Genomic DNA, 9,423 nt, shown 5'->3' on the forward strand with positions numbered 1-9,423 from the left:
TTACATAAATGATAGTATGAAATATTGAATGTGGCATCAATTGATGATAAATAGCATAACATGCTAAGTATATGTGCATAATTACATGAATTTGGATATGGAGGAGGAGGAGTTCCATAGGAGAAAGTGGTAGTTTAAGTCCATACCGAAAGTCAGTACTGTGACACCCCTAATGTGACCCTAGTCGGAGAGTGGTTTCGGGACCACGAAACCGAGTCACAAGAATAATTAGGTGTTATATTCCGTGCTTATTGTATGTGGAATTTGTATGCGTAAATATTTCGTGTCACGATTTTTATTAATTAGGTGCAAATTTATAAGAAAGGACCCATGTGCTAGGACTTGAAAATGTGATAGGTGTATTTTTAAGTGGCCTAATAATGCATGAAGTGAAATAAATGGAGTTGCATGTCAATTATCCCATTTCCTAAGGTGGATGGCCAGCCATGACAAATTATGGGCAGGGGAAACATGTTCCCAACATGTTTTACTAATGGATGATGTTAGAAATAATAAAATAAGAGTATGGAGAAAAAAAAGTGTTCATTCTTCCTCCATAGCCTTGGCGAATGTCCTAAAGAAAGAAAAGAGAAAAATTTGTTCATCTATTTTCACTTCTTGGCCGAAAATACTAAGGAAAAAGGGGGAGGATTTTTGCTTCATGCTTGGGTTGGAAGAGATCTAGAAGGAGATTTGGCTAAGTTTGCATCAAGATTAAGGTATGTATGAGGTTGTGTTGGGAGTTTCATGCATGTTATGGTTGCTAACTTGATGTGCATGTTAGCCATGGCTCAAATCTTTGTTAAGCCATGGAAATGGTATTTGACCAAAGTTGTTATGGTGATAAAGCCATTGCATGCTAAGTGTGAAGCTTGATGATGATGCATGCAATGATGGATTGTCTACTCTTGAGTAAGATTTTGAGTTTTCTTTGTTCAACCATGATTGAAGTTGAAAAGGGCATGATTGTCATATTCGCCATGATGCATTCTTGAGCATGATTCATGCTTCTTGCATGTTAGTTAAAATTTGTGTTTTGGATGGCTATGGACACCTTGAAATTCGGCCATGCTTATATATGCATATATATGATTGCACATTATGTTTTGGCTATGAAGTAGTGATGAATATGTTTGTTTAAAGAAGAAGATGTTGAAGAATGCTTGTGAAATTGCAAGCACATTCGGCCTAGCACACATATGAGTGCTTGATGTTATATTATAAGTTTTGAGCTACAATATGCAAAGCATTAACTAGTAAATGCATGCTGTTTTTGTGAGGTATTAAGTGCATAATTGGCCCTAACATGTACATGAATATTCGCCTTGGGTAGCTTAGTAAAGGCCTTAGCTTTTCCTTGATGCTCAAATAAATTGTATTGAATTGCTTGATGTAGTATAAAATGAGCATGACCATTGTGTATTCAAGCTAAAGAGTGGCCATATGACCATTTTAACTCCTTGTCATATTCGCCATAGGCTAGCACAATGAGGTTTTAATAAATTGAATTTGTTTGAATTAGCTCGAGAGCTAAGAGGGCCACAATTGGACAAGGGAAGGAAAAAGTGATCGAATAGCCGTAAAAGCCGTTCGACAACATCCGAGGTAAGTCCTCAAGAAGTGACCCTACTTGAATTATGTGAAATGAAGTATGGATGTGCATTTATTATTGATTATGTGTGTATGAGTATTTGAATTCTACCCGGCTAAGTCCAAGGCTAATATGCTTGTGAATATATTTGCGTTTGAGCCTTAGTAACGAAAATGAAATATGTATGTCCAATGATTATTGATGTATGTGTTCATGGGAAATTGAATGATATCCGGCTAAGCCTCAAGATAATTATGCTGGAAATTATATCCGGTTAAGACCAAGGCAATTGTGCTAGTGGCTACATCCGGGCTAAGACCAAGGCATTCGTGCGAGACATTCTATCCGGCTAAGACCAAGGCATTTGTGCACATGGTTATATCCGGTTATATTCCGAGGAATCTTGGGCTGGAGGTGAGTGTTGGTTGCTGTAATAAATTCAATTAGTACACCGAAAAGCCCAAAGAATAAGGTACGTTTATATGTGCATTGAAAGTCGACACGTTTGAGCAACATTCGCTCAATCGACTAATGAAATTCAGTTATTGAATTGATTGATACTTTGTGAAAGTATATAATGATGAAGTGTGAAGTAAGAATGTGTATAAATAAAATGATGCATTTGGCTATGTGAATGTATTGCTTTAATTAGAGTTGATTATATTCCTTGAGACTTACTAAGCATAAAAATGCTTACCCCGTTACTTTGGCTCTCTATTTTATAGATTTCGCTCGATAGCAATCGGATTCGGGATCAATAAAGTCAAGTCATCCACACTATCAACGCCTCTATTTTGGTATAAATTTTGTTTGAACTTTGAAATGGCATGTATAGGACTACCCTTGTTGGTTTAAAAATGTTGTGATGTATATATATACGGCCATGCGAAAATGGCTCGTAAAAGTGAAGTATCGACTTAGACTAATTGTGGTTTGTATGTATATATTTGGTGTCATGATGTGGCTATGGCTTGAAATGGGAATGTTGGTCATATGATCAGCCATTGGCATGGTTAAAATGATCATATATGAACCTATGTATGGCAAGACTAGTTGGTTCATGGAGACTACCAAATAGGTAAGACCTACCTTAAAAACAGATGCTGCCAGCTGCAGTGACGTGAATGTGAAAAATCACCAAAATTCGTAGGAATGGAATTAAATAGTGAATAAGCTATGTAAATGAACCTTGATGAGTCTATTTTCATATGGAAGAAACGAAATGGTCATAGGAGTTACATGTTAGGAGATATTAAAGCTATTGTGAGACAGGGCCAGAACGGTTTCTGGGTTCCCTGTCGCAACTTTAAAAATTTTCTATAAATTATCCAGAAAGAATTAGGAGTCATGCCTTACATGTACAGATTCCATTTTGAGTCTAGTTTCATTATAAACAAACGGCACCAGAATTAAAGTCCTGTACAGTGAGATATTCAAGTTGTAACTCGCGAAGGTCAGAGCAGTCGATCCCTGTAACATGGGCGACTTTAACTAATAAACTGTACCATTTGGCCCGACCAAAAATTCTAGAAATAAATTCATGGATGGATATATGAGTCTAAATTCAGGGAAAATTTACGAAACCAGTTTCCGAGTTTGAAACTCGAGATATGATTTTAAGGCGACAGTGACGCAGTTTTCCAGCCTGACTGGAAATGTTAAATGGTGATGAAGATGGGCAAAACAAGTGAACTTGGCTTGTTAACCCCTCGTGTCCGACACCGGCGATGGTCTCGGGTTCGGGGTGTTACAATTTTATTGGTATCAGAGCCACGGTTTAGTCGATTCTAGGACTACCGTGATGTGTTTGGGGTCTAGCTATACATGCCATTAAATGATGACTCGATAGTGTGGTGATTTCTGACAATTTGACTTTGTGTTTGTTTATAGCAATGGATCCCGATCCCAACCGAGCGATAGCTGATGATGTGGAGAGTGTGGCGCTGCCCGCGCAAGGGACAGCGGCGGACTCTCAACCTATGGCCAGCAATCCGAATGACGAGGCTAGGCAAGCCTTTTATAGTGTGATGAACGAATGGTTTAATCAATACATTCGAACTAACACTACTGTTCCACAACCTCCATTCCCGACAAATGCAACCCCGCACCTACAATACCTCCGGTGGATCGACCAAATAAGGTCAAGTAAGCCCCGATCGATAGGATTCGAAAACATGGGGCCACTGAATTTAAGGCTACGGATGATGATGATGCCGAAGCGAGCTGAATTTTGGTTGGATAACACTATCCGGTGCTCGATGAGCTATCCTGCACACCCGATGAGTGCTTAAAGTGTACCATCTCCTTGCTACGTGAGTCCGCCTACTATTGGTGGAGTACTCGACTCGGTGGTACCTAGAGAGCGAGTGACTTGGGAATTCTTTCAAACCGAGTTCGAAAAAAGTATATCATCGAGATTCATCGACCAAAAGCGAAGGGAATTCCTTGACCTTAAGCAAGGTTCTATGTCGCCATCGACTACGAACGAAAATTTGTGAGGCTTAGCGATGACGCGAGAATGCATTTCGTCCAAGCCATTATGTGTAAACGCTTCGAGGATGGGCTGACCGATGATATAAGGATGTTCGTTGGCATTCTCTGAGCGAGCTTGTAAAGTCAAGAGCTTAGAAAGGAGAAACAAAAAGTGATGTGGGAACCGGAGAATTCGAAGAGGTCCTCGGAAAGTCTCTTCAACAAGCATCGAAGAGATTTCGAGATGATGCGAGCCGGTCTAGAGGCGTTTGGGCTTTTCTAGACGAGGACGCGATCGACCCCTGTGACCACACGAGTCACTTCGATCGCTGATGGTGGAAATGATCGCCGAGAGAGGGCGGAGTGTCCACATTGTGGCAAATGGCATTCGGGAGCTGTTGGTTTCGTGATCGCTCCCTATAAGTGTGGATCGGCCGACCACTTTATGAAGGATTGCCCGAGGATGCTTGAATGAATGTGGGTCGAGTGGAAACCCGGTGCTACCATCGCCGAGGTAGGCCACCTAGAAATATGGGCAATGTCGTGGCGGTCGAGAGGATCTAGAGATGCTACCATCGATCCGAGGCTCGTGCTCTGCAAGGACTTATGCCATACGCCGCACGTGAGGATGCTGCTCTCCGGATGTCATTACCGTACTTTCACTCTTTTTAATACAAATGTGGTTGCTTTGATTGACCTTGGTTCTACTCATTCATATATATGTGAAACCTTAGCATCCAGTAAGACTTTGCCTATTGAGTCTACTGAGTTTGTAATTTGGGTGTCAAACCCCTTGGGTCATTACGTGCTTGTCAACAAAGTGTGCAAGAAAAGTCCCCTAATGTTCCGAGGTTCTTGTTTTCCGGTGGACTTGATGCTTTTGCCGTTCGATGAGTTCGACGTTATTCTTGGTTTGGATTGGTTGACTATGCACGATGCGGTTGTAAATTGCAAGAGCAAGACTATTGATTTGAGGAGCGCGAATAACAAGATAGTTCGGGTTGAGTCTACGGACTTAAAGGGGTTGCCAGTTGTAATATCAGCGATGTTGGCCCAGAAATATGTAAGAAAAGGGTGCAAAGCGTACCTTGCGTACGTGCTCGATGACAAAGAATCGAAAAGAAACTCGAATCTGTGCCGTGGTTTGTGAATACCGGATGTTTTCCAGAAGAATTGCGGGTTTACCACTGCTCAGAAATAGAATTTGGCATCGAATTGGTACCGTACCACTCCAATTTCGATAGCTCCGTATCGTATGGCACCAACGGAATTAAAGGAGTTGAAAGCTCGGTTGCAAGAATTGGTGGATAGAGGTTTTGCTCGCCTGAGTTTTTCGCCTTTGGGGTGCGCCGGTGTTGTTCGTGAAGAAGAAGGATGGAACCATGCGGTTGTAGATCGACTATCGTCGACTTAATAAAGCGACGATAAAGAACAAATATCCGTTGCCACGTATTGATGACTTGTTCGATCAAGCTGAAGGGAGCCTCGGTGTTCTCGAAAATAGATTTGAGATCGGGCTATTATCAATTGCGAATCCGAGATTCGAGACGTACCCAAGACCGCCTTGAGCGAGATATGGTCACTATGAGTTCCTAGTGATGCCGTTTGGGCTCACTAATGCCCTCGCGGTATTTATGGATTTAATGAATCGGATCTTCAGACCATATTTGGATCGATTCGTAGTCGTGTTCATTGATGACATCTTGGTCTATTCAAGAAATGAGACCGAACATGCTGAACACCTGCGGTTAGTGCTGCAAATCTTACGGGATAAGCAATTATATGCTAAGTTCAGCAAGTGTGAGTTCTGGTTAAGAGAGGTTAGCTTCTTGGGTCATGTGGTGTGACAACCCGAATTAGGGCCTAATCAGAATAGTGGTTTCGTGACCACAAATCCGAGATAGAAATAATTGTTTTATAATTATTTTGGGGTTTATGATATGATTGCATGATTGTGTGAAAATTTCGTGATGAAATTCTATGCCTAAAGTGCTTAAATTGAAAGTAGGGACTAAATCGAATAAGTTGCAAAATTTGCATCCCGAAGTTTTAGTATGAAATTGTTTTGGAATATTAATTAGGAGGTCTTAAATAGCAATTTGACCAATTTTAAGTTCATGGACAAAATTAGGACATGGAAGGAATTTTGAAAGTTTAGTAAGGAGGGCATTTTGGTCATTTGGATATTAAATGAAATAAAATGGGAAAAATAACACAAAATTGATCATCATCCTCCTTAGTTGCTGCGAATTCTCCTCTCTCCATAGCTAGGGTTTCTTCAATTTTCAAGCTCCATAGTAAGTGATTCCAAGCCCGCTTTTAATGTTCTTTACGTTTTTGGAATCCTTAAGCTCGATTAAGCTTATGCTAGTAATAATTTAACCTAGGGTTCACATTTGGAAAAAAATACCCATAGGTGAAATTTGTGTATTTTGATGTTTTATGATAGAATATGAGGTTTTAAATTATGTTAAATAACTTGTGCTTTCGGTTTTAAGTGAAAACGAGTAAAGCAAGATAATCAGTAAAAATACCTATTGTTCATAACTATATGATAGAGTGAGAATTTAATGTTGTTGTAGAAGAGAAAAATGTTCAGCATATCATAAAATATAAGAATAAGGGCTGAAATTAAATTCCGAGCCTAGGGGCAAAATTGTAATTTTGAAAAGTTAGGGGCAAAATGTAATTTTTCCATGATGTGATTTTTGGATTGAAATAAATAGTATGAGTATTAAATGAGCTAAATGTGTTATTATAGATCAAGAAAGACGCGAATTGATCTCGAAGCGGGGAAGGAAAAAGTTTTGGACTAAATTGCAAAATTTCCACATTTTGCACCAAGGTAAGTTTGTATGTAAATATTACAATAATTTCATGTACATTCTTATATTTCAGCCTATTATATAAATATACTAGCTGATGTTAAAATATAAATCGACTATTGGAAGAATGGAAATAAATATAGAGAGAGATCCGGTTGAACATTCTGGAGAGATCGAATGAAATAGAGGAGCGTAGCTAGGTCACATGTATGATGCTGAGTGCACATCATGTGTACAAGAAAGCTACGAGACACCTCAGAGTAGCTAGGTCACATGTGTGATACGAGATGTATCCCATGTAGACAAGAGAGCTACGTGAAAGATAAATGTAGCTAGGTCGCATGCGTGATTCCAAGTGAAGGACACCACGTAGACAAGAGAGCTACGAGACAAATCGGTTGGGTCGCATGAGTGGTACTAAGTGTTCACCATGTGTACAAGAGAGCCGAACTAAACGAAGTATGATGGTAATGTGTTTGAAACCATTAAATATCGAGGATTGATCCGAATTGTTCAACGGGATGGTTTTGTGGTGATATTGTGGTTTGGACCTACACTTATGGTGAATGAAATGTGGTGAAAATGATTTGTGGTATATACATATATAAGATAAAATGAGGTTAGCATAAAGAATGTGTGAAAGAGTGAAATTAGCATTAAAACTGTTTTAGATGGTAGCAGTGACATGATTTTGAAAAATCACGAAAATAGGAGGAATAGAATTAGAGGTTGAATGAGATGTGAAATTAAAGTTTAATGAGTCTACTTTCATATAAAAGAAACAGAGCAAGCAAAGGAATTCTATATTTTGAGATATTTACAATTGTATGTGACTTGCTCAGGATGAATACGTGATCCCCTGTTCCAACTTTGAAAAATCATTAAAAATTGTACAAAAAAAATTAAGAAATATAGTTTACATGCCTAAATTCCTTATTGAGACTAGTTTTAAATGAAACAGACTTCAGGGTTGTTTGAATTGTGTACTGAGAGAAATTCAATTTTTAGTGAACAGAGGTCAGATCAGTGGAGCTGTGTAACAGGGGAAACTTTAACTAATAAACTGTACTAATCGGCTGAACCAAAAATTATAGAAAAAAATTAGAAAAAAGCTTTATGAGTCTAGATTCAGGGAAATTTTACGGATTCGAATTTCGAGTTTTGTAACTCGAGTTATGATTTATTTAGTGAATATGACGCAGCAGAGACAGCTTAATCAAAGTGGAATGAATAGTGAAGTTAAAGTAGATATACTTGAATTGTTGTGTAAACATGTTAGATTTTTTTTTTAGTATTTACATACTTACTTACTAAGCTATAAGCTTACTTTGTTTCTCTCTTTTGTCTTATAGTGTTCTTCGGCTTGCTCAGGAGTTAAGGATCGTGAATATCTACCCGCACTATCATACTTTAGGGTATTTGAACTAAACGTTTTGAATTATGGCATGTATAGTAGGCTTAATTATTTTTTTACGTGTCATATTTGTCTAGGTTTTAAAATATTAGTTACAGTACTCGACCAGCTAATTTGTACAAGCCATTAAAGTTGGCTAATATTGTTCAAGACATATATTATACGATGCACTATCAAATTGGATGACATATTTATATTTCGGTTATGTTTAATGGTATGTGTTATGTTCGTAATACCTTGTATCTGTTCCTACGACAGTAACGGGTAAGGGTGTTACATTTAGTGGTATCGAGCTATGGTTTAGTCGGTTCTCGGACTAATAAAGTGTGTGTAAAAGTCTAGCTATACATGCCATAAAAATATTGTGATAGTGTGGTGACTCGATTATTCTAAAGCGTGTTTTGTTTTAATATAGTAATGGATCCGGAAGGAACTGCGGTGATGATGTTTTAGTAATGCGCCTGGCTCCCGCACAAGGGACCGCTACTGTGGAAAGTAGACTGAGACATTGAGACAAGGAGATGAGGCTCGGGATGCCTTTCTCCAAATGATGAACAATTGGTATATGAATTTATTCGAGCAAATCCAAATGCTCAACCTCCTCCACCCCTCCTATACCTCGGACGATTCCTCAGAGGCTGCTCAAGGTATAGATTTGGTAAGAATGAACAAGCCTCCGGTTGACAAGATTCGAAAACAAGGGGTCAAGAGTTTAGAGCAAAGGTCGATGATGATCCCGAGAAAGCGGAATTCGGCTTGAAAATTCTACCCGTGTATTTGATGAGCTCTCATGTACACCGAGGAATGCTTAAAGTGTGTCAGATCACTTTTGAGAGATTCGACTTACCACCGGTGGAAGACTTTGGTTGCAGTGGTGCCAAAAGAAAAGTTACTTGGGATTTCTTCCAGAAGAATTTAGAAAGAAATACATAAGTCACGATTTATTGATCAAAAACGGAAGGAGTTCCTTGAATTGAAGCAGGGAAAATGTCTCAGAAAGGCAGTATGAACGCGAATTTGTAAGACTCAGCAAGTATGCCCAGAATGTGTGTCCACCGAGGCCATTATGTGTAGAAGATTTGAAGATGGGCTGAATGAGGACATTAAAGTGCTTGTAGGAA

Source organism: Gossypium arboreum, chromosome 13 (assembly GCF_025698485.1).
Source record: "Gossypium arboreum isolate Shixiya-1 chromosome 13, ASM2569848v2, whole genome shotgun sequence".
In the NCBI taxonomy this organism is placed as follows: domain Eukaryota; kingdom Viridiplantae; phylum Streptophyta; class Magnoliopsida; order Malvales; family Malvaceae; genus Gossypium; species Gossypium arboreum.